A 13,925-nucleotide genomic window follows, 5' to 3' on the forward strand; every position below is an offset into this window, starting at 1 on the left:
CCCAGATGCTAAATCCAAAGAAATTTTTTATTTTTATTTTTTTTTAATTTTTCCAATAATTGGCTCTCTATCAAAAAATTATAATTTTTAAGAACTTTTTTTTTGCGTGATCCCTCTCCGGCATGCCACAGTCCAGGTGTTAGTCCCCTTGAAACAACTTTTCCATCACTATTGTGGCCAGAAAGAGTCCCTGTGTGTTTTAAAATTCGCCTGCCTATTGAAGTCTATGGCGGTTCGCCCGGTTCGCCGGTTCGCGAACATTTGCCGATGTTCGCGTTCGCCGTTCGCGAACGGCGAATTTTAGGTTCGCGACATCACTAATCTTGTATAGAACCTGCTGTAGTAAAATTGATATTTATAAAAAAAATAAAATCAACATTTCCCTGCAAGTTTTCTTTATTTTGTAAAGAATGGCTTGGGGAGCCAGTCTGTATGATGAGGCCACAATTTAGTGCACTCAGAACAAGATTAGAGATTTTGTGGATACATTCTGGTCTTTTTGGCAGCACTTAAAATGGGAAGGCATTTAAAATTAGTACTAAAATATGTTTTATTGAGTGTGGGTGTTTTACTCCATTTACTGACCAGCAACTAGTAGTCCCAGGGACTAAAACCATGGACTCTAAATGTTTTTCTAATTTGACAGTGTGTCTTAAAATATAGACAATTGCCAGTTCTTGGTTATTTTTTATTAACATAGATGAATCAAGAAATATTTCCCTGCCTGTATTTGCTTACAAACACCAGTCATGTGCTCCACATATTTTGGGATAAGATAAACTTCCTTGGTGGCAAGAGACAAATGCAAATAGGCATTATAGACTTAAAATCCTTAATTTTATTACATCTGGCAAATGTTGTGAGGAAGTCCCAAAACTGCACTCCGCCTCCAAAGCCAGGGACGAGGTAACTGTAGAATTTGGTGCTGCAGTCCGAGGTGCTGATACCAACAGAGAAAAAAAGGTGCATACAACTCCTCCTTAATACTATTGTATGAAGAGTAAATATCCACAAGCAGCGCTACAATATTTCATGTGAAATATGTAAATAAATGCAAAAGTGAGTCCACAATGTCCATATGAATCCGAGGGGTGGGATAATTAACCATGCCGGAGTGATAGAAAATCTATTGCCTTCTCCTAACCATGTGCCAAATACCCCAAGCATTGCTCACTCACCAGATATAAATGAATATTGCACCCTTTTATATCCTCCAAAAAACATAGACTCTGGATTTCCACTGCTGTAGATGGATATACCGATATTGCTGCTTACACCGATCCTCCTCCTGCTTTGCTTATTGCTTATTAGATGCGGTGGAAGGTGGTGCATTAGGGAGAAAAATAAAGGGCCTCATAGGGTAGTAACGTCACAACCACTTTATTAAAGTCCCCTACCCCCATACATATGCACTTACAGCAAAAAATATAAAAACAGCGTGGAAATCAATATGATGACAAAACCAGCCATCAGCTCAGCCTACCGGAGCCACCGTCCAGCTCATCAGTGTCCAGAAGTTCCTGAAGAGATGCGAGGCTGCCACTCAGCGTCTGGTTGCCAAGGTGAATGCTCTAATGCGTTTCGTCATACTCAGACTTCTACAGAGGGCGTGCGCACGCAGTGCGGACACCTCTATTTATCTCACTCCTCTGAAACTTGTTAACCCCTTCACTCGTAACAGCTGGAAAGGAAACAATAGCGTCACAGGAGCACATTGATATAGATCCATTACAAGACCATTATGCTTATAATTACCCATATTCAACACCATTATATCTGATATCAATTATACAATGGGTTCAAAACACTTTCTATATACCAGATGCGTAAATGCATTTGATTCTAAAACAGGCCTTAACCAGCTATGTGTCAGCCTACTCTATTTATTAGATAAGCAAAGAGTTAGGACACAACCCACTATTGGTACATAATGGTATATAATAGCTGTATATTGCGCATCTATATTAGTCCCCCACATAAAATATAATAAAATATCAGCATATTATACATTTGTGACGATTCTCACTACTTCTAGAGAGAACCCACCAAATTCATACAAATTAGTGATAGACAACTACATGCAATTTATAATCACCAATTTGTATTGAATAAATATAATCCCTGTTTTGCCAACACCAGTCCCTTAGGGAACATAAAGGTGCAAGGGAAAAATTAAATCACGGGATTACATACTCACAAAACAGTATCAGCATGCATTTTAATATATATGGATGCATACCATAAACAGCTTTTAAAAAAAGTGACAACAAAAAAGCAGTAAAATAACAAGCGCAATCGGTGAACCCACCATTTAACAAATAGTATGCCTACACCGATGCATAAATATATAAATGTAATCGGAAATGTCCCAAAGGGGATAAATATATATATATATATATATATGGGCCCTAACCAAGAACTAAATGGACTCCGTGAATCAATAATCGCTAATGAAACAGTTGACATCTAGTTCAACTTTCAAACCATTAGGGTGTAGAGAATTGGTCAGATATATTCAATGTGTTTCCCTTTTAGAAAATTCTCTCACCAAATTGGATCCGCGCCACATCGGATTCAATTTCTCCACACCCCAAAATTTGAGACCAGACGGATCCATATTATGCTTTTTCTTAAAATGTAGCAAACCACTGTGGTCCTTGAAGCCCTTAATGATGTTGGCTATGTGTTCGGATACCCTTTTAGCTAGTGTTCTCTTTGTGCGCCCCATATAAATTAGGCCACAAGGGCACTTCAAACAGTACACCACGTGCGTGGAATTGCATGAAATGAAATCCTTGATTTCAAATTGTCTACCATTCGCACTAGATACAAAAGAAGTCTTGCCCCTCAGATGAACATTAACTTGCCTGCAGGACTTACACCTGCAACAGCCGTAGAACCCAGCTCTGTCCAAAAATAATTTGGGCCTACTCGGAGGATCCAATACTTTTTGGACCACCTGATCTCCGAAGGAAGGGGACTTTCTGTATATGAATACCGAGCTAGTGGGAACCACCCTACCCAGAACATTATCCATGCACAGAACTCCCCAATGCCTTCTGAAGATCTCCTCGATCTTCCTATGCTGCTCATTATAGTTAGTTATGAACCCCCATTCATGTTTTTTGTCCACTTCCATATTTTGAAGACACTCATCCTGGGATTTCAATCCAACCCCCTGAATGGTCTTGTCCAGAATAGAGGCACTGTACCCCTTCTCCACAAACCTTTTCTTAATAATATCAGCTTGGGCCAAAAAATCAGAATCATTAGTACAATTCCGTCTAATCCGCAAAAACTGGCCTTTTGGGATATTCTTTAGCCATTGCGGATGGTGCCCACTATACATAGGTAGATACCCATTACGATCTGTGGGCTTAAAATAAGCCCTGGTGTTAATTTCCCTCCTATGTATAAGAACTTCCACATCTAAATAATGGACACACTCCTTGCTCCAACTGAAACCCAACTTAATATTATTAATATTGTAATTCAATTGGTCAATAAAAAGTTTTAACGATGCCTCAGTACCTCTCCAGATGAAGAACAAATCATCTATGTACCTCCTGTACAAGATGAGTTCTGTTCTCTGTTCAGCATAGATGAAACGGTCCTCCCATTCCCCCATGAAGAGGTTCGTCAGGCTTGGGGCGTACTTACCGCCCATTGCTAAGCCTCTCTTCTGGATATAGATGTTGCCCCATACCAGAAATAGTGTGAGAGGAAGTAGCATAAGACCTGGTTCAAGAACCTCTTCTGGGGGTCTGGGATGTCATCCCTCTGACAAAAAGCTCAATTTAGGGCTAACAAGGCTTCGTCGTGCTGAATGATTGTGTACAAAGACGCTACATCAGCTGTCACTAAGTACACATCATCCGCATCCAATATATTAATGTCCTTTAAGGTCTGGAGAAAGTCCTTAGTGTCCCTCAAATAGGACTTTGTCCGAACCACACTAGCTTGTAAGAAGCTGTCAAGATATTCACCTGCTCTCGAAGTTGCAGAATTAATACTATTGACTATTGGTCGTGCCGGAGGGTTTACCGCATCCTTGTGGATTTTTAGTAGGGTATATATTGTCGGTATCCGACTGTAACTGGGTACCAAATATCTTTTTTCCTTCTTCGACAATATTCTCCTATAATATCCATAATCTACCAACTTGTTTAATTCTATTCAGAATTGTTTGGTCGGATCTCCATTTAAAAGCTGATACTTGGATGCCTCCGATAACATGTCCAATAACTGCCTATGGTAGATGGATAATTTGTTCTTCATCTGGAGAGGTACTGAGGCATCGTTAAAACATTTTATGGACCAATTGAATTCCAATATTAATAATATTAAGTTGGGTTTCAGCTGAAGCAAGGAGTGTGTCCATTATTTAGATGTGGAAGTTCTTATACATAGGGGGGAAATTAACCACTTGCCGACCGCCGCAAGTACATTTACTGCGGCAGTAAGCCCCTCCTGGGCAAAGTGACGTATATATATGTCACTCGCCCACAAGCCAATAGCGGGTGAGCGCGCGCCGCCAGAGGCACGCTCCCACCCCCGCTCATTCCTGCACATCTCCGCACGTGTGAACGGCGGACCCGATGTCCACCGGTCACTCGCGATCGTCCGCTGCAGAGGGAGAAAGGAAGGCGGCTGATGTAAACAAAGCCGCCTGTCATTCTCCCTGGTGTAACTGCAGAGACTATACGATCCTGCCATGTAGGATCCTATGTCTCTGTGGTTACATGAAAAGCCACACCCCTTTACAATTAGAAGCACGCCCCTAGGGACACATTTAACCCCTGCATCTCCAATAAAGTTAACCCCTTCCCTGCCAGTGTCATTTTTACAGTAACAGTGCATATGTATAGCACTGATTACTGTAGTAATGTCACTGGTACCCCCATAAGTGTCAAAAATGTCAGTCAAGGGTCCGATCTGTCCGCCACAATGTCGCAGTTCTGCAAAAAAAATCGCAGATCACCGCCATTAGAAATGACAAAAATCTTTCCCTTAGTTAGTAAATGCAATAACTTTTGCACAAACCAATCAAAATATGCTTATTGCAATTTTCTTTTACCAAACATATGTAGCAGAAAACAAATTGGCCTAAAATGTTACAAAATTTTAATTTTTACATTTTTTGGGGGGAATTTCATATAAAAAAAATGTGAAAAATAATGTTATTTTTTCAAAATTGTCGCTCTTTTTTTGTTTATAGCGCAAAAAGTAAAAATCGCACAGGTGATTTGGGTACAGCGTCGCACGACTGCGCAATTGTCCGTTAAAGTCACGCAGTGCCGAATCGCAAAATACCCCCTGGTCTTTGAGCAGCCAAATCCTCCGGGGCTTAAGTGGTTAACACCAGGGCTTATTTTAAGCCCACAGTCCATAATGGGTATCTTCCTATGTATAATGGGCACCATCCGCAATGGTTAAAGAATATCCCAAAAGGCCAGTTTTTTGCGGATTAGACGGAATTGTACTAATGATTCTGATTTTTTTGGTCCAAGCTGATATTATTAAGAAAAAGGTTTGTGGAGAAGGGGTACAGACAGTGCCTCTATTCTGGACAAGACCATTCAGGAGGTTGGACTGAAATCCCAGGATGAGTGTCTTCAAAATATGGACAAGGTAGTGGACAAAAAACATGAATGGGTGTTCATAACTAACTATAATGAGCAGCATAGGGAGATCGAGGAGATCTTCAGAAGGCATTGGGGAGTCCTGTGCATGGATAAGGTTCTGGGTAGGGTGGTTCCCACTAGCCTGGTATTCATATAAAGAAAGTCGCCTTCCTTCAGAGATCAGGTGGTCCAAAAAGTAATGGATCCTCCGAGTAGGCCCAAATTATTTTGGGACAGAGCTGGGTTCTACGCATGTCGCAGGTGTAAGTCCTGCAGGCAAGTTAATGTTCATCTGAGGGGCAAGAATTCTTTTGTATCTAGTGTGAATGGTAGACAATTTGAAATCAAGGATTTCATTTCATGCAATTCCACGCACGTGGTGTACTGTTTGGAGTGCCCTTGTGGCCTCATTTATATTGGGCGCACAAAGAGAACACTAGCTAAAAGGGTATCCGAACACATAGCCAACATCATTAAGGCTTCAAGGACCACAGGGTGTCGCTACATTTTTAAGAAAAAGCATAATATGGATCCGTCTGGTCTTTTGGGGTGTGGAGAAATTGCATTCAGTGTGGCGCGGATCCAATTTGGTGAGAGAACTTTCCAAAAGGGAAACACATTGGATATATCTGACCAATTCTCTACACCCTAATGGTTTGAACGTTGAACTAGATGTCAACTGTTTCATTAGCGATTATCGATTCACGGAGTCCATTTAGTTCTTGGTTGGGCCCATATATATATATATTTATCCCCTTTGGGACATTTCCGATTACATATACATATTTATGCATCGACAAAAGTGAAAATATATCAGCGCATACACCTCCACTAAAGACAAAAGCAGCTGACACTCAAAGTTATCTAAATAACCCAAAAAAAATGTAATAATAGGAAATTAGTGCAGCGCTAAAACTAAAATGAATAAATTGAATAGGAAATACAATCTATGCAAAGGAGGAAGGGCCCTGTGTGGATAAAGATGCACTCAGAGCCAATGCTGTGGTCTTGAAACTACAAATCCACCACCAGATAGAATGGCCTCTCACCTCAAAGCACTGACCACAAAGGGTCAAAAACACCAAAACAGTTTTTACTTGCAACTGAACACTGACGATAACACCTTTGGCAGAATGGATGGATGGGATTATCCCAGCTGCTCCAAATACCTCCAGGGGATACCGATCAGATAATCCAAAAACTTGCTCTCTTAGTGGTGTGACTCAAAGAAAGGCAAGGGATCGCACATAGTGAAAAATGTCTAACACATTTATTAATTAAAACATAAGAAAGCCTCTTACTTAATAACAGCATACAGCAGGCACATCACATCCTCTCTTGCTGAATGTAACAGTCGTACACTTCCTCGAGCGGCTCCGTGAGACGGCGGGTGATGTCACGGCTACTCCCTTTTGCACTCGTGATGTCCCATAAGGGGAGGGACTTCCTCAGCGCTGAGGAAGTCCCTCCCCTTATGGGACATCGTGCGTGCAGAAGGGAGGAGCCGTCTCACAGAGCTGCTCGAGGAAGTGTACGACTGTTACATTCAGCAAGAGAGGATGTGATGTGCCTGCTGTATGCTGTTATTAAGTAAGTCATTTCCTATTATTGATATTTATGCATCGGTGTAGGCATACTATTTGTTAAATGGTGGGTTCACCGATTGCGCCTTGTTATTTTACAGTTTTTTTATTGTCACTTTTTTTAAAAGCCGTTTATGGTATGCATCCATATATATTAAAATGCATGCTAATACTGTTTTGTTAGTATGTAATCCCGTGAATAAATTTTTCCCTTGCACCTTTATGTTCCCTAAGGGACTGGTGTTGGCGAAACAGGGATTATATTTATTCAATGCAAATTGGTGATTATAAATTGCATGTAGTTGTCTATCACTAATTTGTATGAATTTGGTGGGTTCTCTCTAGAAGTAGTCAGAATCATCACAAATGTATAATATGCTGATATTTTATTATATTTTATGTGGGGGACTAATATAGATGCGCAATATACAGCTATTATATACCATTATGTACCAATAGTGGGTTGTGTCTTAACTCTTTGCTTATCTAATAAATAGAGTAGGCTGACACATAGCTGGTTAAGGCCTGTTTTAGAATCAAATGCATTTATGCATCTGGTATATAGAAAGTGTTTTGAACCCATTGTATAATTGATATCAGATATAATGGTGTTGAATATGGGTAATTATAAGCATAATGGTCTTGTAATGGATCTATATCAATGTGCTCCTGTGACACTATTGTTTCCTTTCCAGCTGTTGCGAGTGAAGGGGTTAACAAGTTGCGGAGGAGTGAGATAAATAGAGGTGTCCACACCGCGTGCTCACGACCTCCGTAGAAGTCTGAGTATGTGGAAACGCATTAGAGCATGAGAAACACGGTCACCTTGGCAACCAGACGCTGAGCGGAAGCCTCGCATCTCTTCGGGGACTTCTGGACGCTGACGAGCGGGACGGTGGCTCCGGTAGCCTGAGCTGACGGCTGGTTTTGTCATCATATTGATTTCCACGCTGTTTTTATATTTTTTGCTGTAAGTGCATATGTGTGGGGGTAGGGGACTTTAATAAAGTGGTTGTGATGCTACTACCCTATGAGGCCCTTTATTTTTCTCCCTAATGCACCACCTTCCACCGTGTCTAATACTAAGCAATAGCAGGAGGAGGATCGGTGTAAGAAGCAATATCGGTGTATCCATCTACAGCAGTGGAAATCCGGAGTCTATGTTTTTTGGAGGATATAAAAGGGTGCAATATTCATTTATATCTGGTGAGTGAGCAATGCTTGGGGGATTGGGCACGTGGTGAGGTGAAGGCAATCGATTTTCTCCACTCCGGCACGGTTAATTATCCCACCCCTCGGATTCATATGGACTTTGTGGACTCACTTTTGCAGTTATTTACATATTTCACATGAAATATTGTAGCGCTGCTTGTGGATATTTTCTCCATACAATAGTATTAAGGAGGAGTTGTATGCACCTTTTTTCTCACATGTTTAATTTAGGCAGCAGCTTTCATGATCAACTTATGGTCGTTTTAACCACTTAAGCCCCGGAAGATTTTACCCCCTTCCTGACCAGGGGGTTTTTTGCGATTTTTTACTGCGTGACTTTAACGGACAATTGCGCGGTCGTGCGGCGCTATACCTAAATGAATTTCACGTCCTTATTTTCCCACAAACAGAGCTTTCTTTTGCTGGTATTTGATCACCTGTGTGATTTTTTGATCATGCGCTATAAACAAAAAAAGAGCGTAATTTTTGCAATATTTCTCACTTTTTTTTATATGAAATTCCCCCCCAAAAAAATGTAAAAATCAAAATTTTTTAACATTTTCGGCCAAATTGTTTTATGCTACATATGTTTGGTAAACAAAATCGCAAAAAGCGTATTTTGATTGGTTTGCGCAAAAGTTATCGCGTTTACTAACAAAGGGAAAGATTTTTGTCATTTTTGGTGTTTTTTTTTAAACGAGTAATGGCGGCGATCTGCGATTTTTTTTGCGGTACTGCGACATTGCGGTGGACAGATCGGACCCTTGACTGACATTTTTGACACTTTTGGGGGTACCAGTGACATTACTGCAGTAATCAGTGCTATATATTTGCACTGTTACTGCAAAAATGACACTGGCAGGGAAGGGGTTAACTGTATTGGACAGGGAGGGGTTAAGTGTGTCCTAGGGGCGTGATTCTAACTGTATTGGGACATGGCTATTGGTGTAAAAACAAAGATCAACGGTTCTACATAGTAGAACTGTCTGATCTCCATTTTTACACAGGGGAGAATGACAGGCGGCTTGTTTACATAAGCCGCTCTGCCTTTCTCCCGATGTACCGACGATCGGCGAGTGACCGGCGGACATCGGGTCCGCCAGTCACACGCCCGCACTCCTCCCTGAACGAGCCTCAGCGGGCGCGCGCCTCAGCGGGCGCGCTCGCCCGCTATTGGCTCCAATCCCAGTGACAGGCGAGTGACGTATATATGAACCGGTTAATATTTATATAAAACCTAAGCGCTGGGTGATTGGGAATTATTTAATATTTTTTCTCAGTCCTGATTGATACCAACAAGTGCTACTAATCCAGGATAGAAAGGCATGCACCTGACATATGTCCTTGCTAAAAAAAACTTATTTTTAGCACATCCGGTAAGCTTACAGCAAGAGAAGCTTACAGGTTTCAGCCAAAACAGAAGCTTCTCTTGTTGTAATCTTACCAGTTATGCTAGTAGAAGCTATGTTTTAGAAAAGACATATGTCGAGTGTGCACCTTCCTATCTTGGAAATGTTGTGCGGTAGGTGAGTGGTAAAAGTGCAAAGAGATTCTGAGCCTGATTGCCATACCATTCCTTGAAATATAAATATTGCAAACGTTATTGAGACCTGCATTTGAATGCATATTGAATATATATGTCAATGGTGTTGAATGCAATCCATTACTATAGTGAGAAAATTAATGAATGAGTGATCGGAGACATGATCAGTCACCATCATATAATGATGCTGTTTAATCTGCGAGACTGGGAGGACTTCTAGTATGCAAATGACTTGTCCTTTTTAAACAGAATAACAGAATATTTTGTGATCTCAGTTCACCTTTACCAAATTATTGGGATTTGGTGAGAATCATTCAACCATATGTGCTATAGGCACTTTTTCCTCAAATAAAAGCTTGTTTTCTCTGTAAATTTACACCTGGACTGTGTTATGTGGTCAGTACAAGAACAGACAATTCTTAGTGTAGTTCCTTCAGGCCCCGTTCACACTGGGGCGACGCTACTTGCCGGGGAGCGACCTCATAGGTCGCGGCGCTGCTCGCACCGTGACCTCGGAACGGCCGGCACGGACTTCATAACATTAAAGTCTATGCAGGTTGCTCCGGGTCGCCACAAAGAAGCTCCGGACCCTTTTTCTAAGTCGGAGCGACTTGTGTCGCTCCTATTAGAACGGGTCCGCAGCTTCTCTATGGAAGGCGACCTACGGCCACCTGTCAGGCGACCAGGTCGCCTGACAGGTTGCCCCAGTGTGAACGGGGGCTAAGAGACAAAAGCGAGTGCCAAAAACAAAAATACAAAACAATTTTGTTTTGTATTCTGATATAAACAATCATCTAGGATAAAAAATGGTCGAGATAGAGCAAATCCAAGTAGATGAAATGGTAATTTGTATTATAATTTTTTCCTTGTTGATGATAAATGTGGTGATGATTGGAAACTTTGTAATTAATTATAATAAAGAAAGTAATTAGGGTTGAGCGGACACCTAGATGTCCGTGTTCGATGGGTTCGGCCGAACTTTAAAAAAAAGTCCGGGTCCGTGTCCCGGACTTTTACCGAACTTTTCCCGGACACCGAACCCCATTGAAGTCAATGGGGACCCGAACTTTAAGGCACTAAAATGGCTCTAAAACACCAATGGAAAGGGCTAGAGTGCTGCAAATGGCAGCAAAACGTAGTTAAGAGCATGGCAAGTGCTCTGCAAACAAATGTGGATAGGGAAATAACTTAAAACAACAAAAAAAAAACAGAAAAATAAAACAATGTTCTTCATCTCTGAAGGACGAGGCCCATATGGAGTAGGAGGGAGGTTGAGGTGGTGGTGGATGTGGCGGTGTCATAGGCGTGCGCACAGGGTGTGCCTGGTGTACCTGGGCACACCCTAATCACCTAGGGCACATAGCATTATCGCTCTGTTTGCCAGTGAGGAGATGGGAAAGATCTCCCTCGCACCTGCTCTGCTCTATTTCTCTTTGCCAGCAGGGAGAGTAATGTATCGGGGCCATGTACATGTAGGCAAACACATGCATGTGTATTTCAACTTTGGGGTGCACACCCTAATGCAATAGGCTGCGCACACCTATGGGCGGTGTAGGTGGAAGCGGCGGTGGAGGAGGACCAGGGCCGGATTAAGAGCATCATGGTCTTGGTGCTGAGGATTTTGAAGGGCCTTAAGGGCCGTGCCTTGGCATGCACCCAGAGGAGGAAGGGTGCAGCCATGCATGCCTAATTCAACATGGGATGCTGTCTCTGAAGCCCTTAAACACATCCATGCATCGGCAACTGTCCCTCCTTGTCCGGCCTTCGCGCTGTGTGGGGAGGTTCTGAGGGTGCTGCCTGGGGAAGCGAGCATAGAAGCCAGACTTCTGTGTTTACAAGTGACAGAAGAGCGGTCACAGTGAATATGGCCAACCCGGGGCCTATATAAAAGGTAGGGGCCTGCATGGAGCTGCAGCTCCAATAGCCCCTACGTTAATCTGGCCCTGAGGAGGAGGACGAGGTAGCCAACACTGCTTCTTTTCACAAATTTTAAATGAGGGTACACCCCAAAAGAGTGAGAAAGAGCAAAAATGGAACAATGGCTGGGTAAGGTCGGTATCCATTGCTATTCTGCACAAGGTACGGAAAAGTCCCGTGGGATTCATGCCTGGTTCATTTTAATGAACGTGAGCTTGTCCACATTGTCTCTGGACAGGCGGCTGCGCTTGTCTGTTATAACACCCCCAGCCGTGCTAAATACCCGTTCAGATAATACACTGGCTGCAGGGCACGCCAGCACCTCCAAGGCGTAAAGGGCAAGCTCAGGCTATGTGCCCAATTTGAAGACCCAGAAGTTGAAGGGGGCAGACCCCTCATTCACTACATGTAGGCGTGTGCACACATACTGCTCCACCATGTTGGTAAAATGCTGCCTCCTGCTAAGACGTTCCATCTGAGCTGCTGGTGCTGCTGTTTGTTGTGGCGTGCTGACAAAGCTTTTCCACATTTCGGCCATGCTAACCCTGCCTTCTGAGGTGCTGGCGGTGCCCTGGTTGAGTTGGCGACCTCCTCCTCCTCTGCCTTGTGCTTCCACTGTGGCCCCGCTGTCAGATGGGAATGCCAGCAGCATCGCGTCTACCAGCGTGCGCTTGTACTCGCGCATCTTGCGATCGCGCTCCAGTGAGTGGATTAAGGACGGTACGTTGTCCTTGTAACGGGGATCCAGCAGCGTGGCCACCCAGTAATCAGCACAAGTTAGAATGTGGAGACACTGCAGCATGTAATCGCTCATGTGTGCCAGGCTGCCCAGAGGCGACGAAAGGCTGTCCTCTGTGGGAGGTGTATCGTCCGTGTCCTCTGTATCCCCCCAGCCACGCACCAGTGATGGCCATGAGCTGGCCTGGGTGCCACCCTGCTGTGAACATGGTTCCATCTCCTCCTCCAGCTCCTCCTCCTCATCCTCCTCATCCTCCTCATCCTCCAGAACTGTGCCCCTGCTGGACAATTGTGTCCCTGGCGTTTGTGTGTGCAGGAACCCACCCTCGGAGCCCCTTGCGAATGACTGCCCTGAAAGCCTTTGAAATGTTATCTCTTCATCCTCCTCCTCCTCCTCCTCATCCTGTGCCACATCCTCTTCCATCATCGCCCGAATTGTTTTTTCAAGGAGGCATAGAAGTGGGATAGTTAAGCTGAGAACGGCGTCATTGCCACTGGCCATGTTGGTGGAGTACTCAAAACAGCGCAACAAGGCACACAGGTCTCGCATGGAGGCCCAGTTATTGGTGGTGAAGTGGTGCTGTTCCGCAGAGCGACTCACGCGTGCGTGCTGCAGCTGAAACTCCACTATGGCCTGCTGCTGCTCGCACAGTCTTTGCAGCATGTGCAAGGTGGAGTTCCACCTTGTGGGCACGTCACATATGAGGCGGTGAGCGGGAAGGCCGAAGTTACGCTGCAGCCCTGCCAGGCGAGCAGCAGCAGGGTGAGAACGCCGAAAGTGCGCACAGACGGCCCGCACTTTCTGCAGCAGCTCTGACATATCGGGGTAGTTTTTAAGGAACCTCTGCACCACCAAATTCAGCACATGCGCCAGGCAAGGGATGTGCGTCAAACCGGCTAGGCCCAGAGCTGCTATGAGATTTCGCCCGTTATCGCACACCACCAGGCCGGGCTTGAGGCTCGCTGGCAGCAACCACTCATTTGTCTGCTGTTCCATGCTCCTCCACAACTCCTGCGCGGTGTGTGGTTTGTCCCCCAAACAGGCAAGTTGTAAAACTGCCTGCTGTCGTTTAGCCCTGGCCGTGCTGAAGTTGGTGGTGAAGGTATTACGCTGTCCGGATGAGGAGGCGGTAGAGGATGAGGTAGCGGAGTAGGATGAGTTAGGAATAGGAGGCAAACTGAAGCGCCCTGCAATCCTCGGTGGTGGAAGGACATGTGCCAAATTGCTATCCGCCTCAGGCCCATCCGCCACTGCATTTACCCAGTGTGCCGTTAGGGAGATATAACGCCCCTGACCGTGCTTACTGG

This window comes from Pelophylax lessonae (assembly GCF_965119305.1).
Source record: "Pelophylax lessonae genome assembly, chromosome: 4".
Classification (NCBI taxonomy): domain Eukaryota; kingdom Metazoa; phylum Chordata; class Amphibia; order Anura; family Ranidae; genus Pelophylax; species Pelophylax lessonae.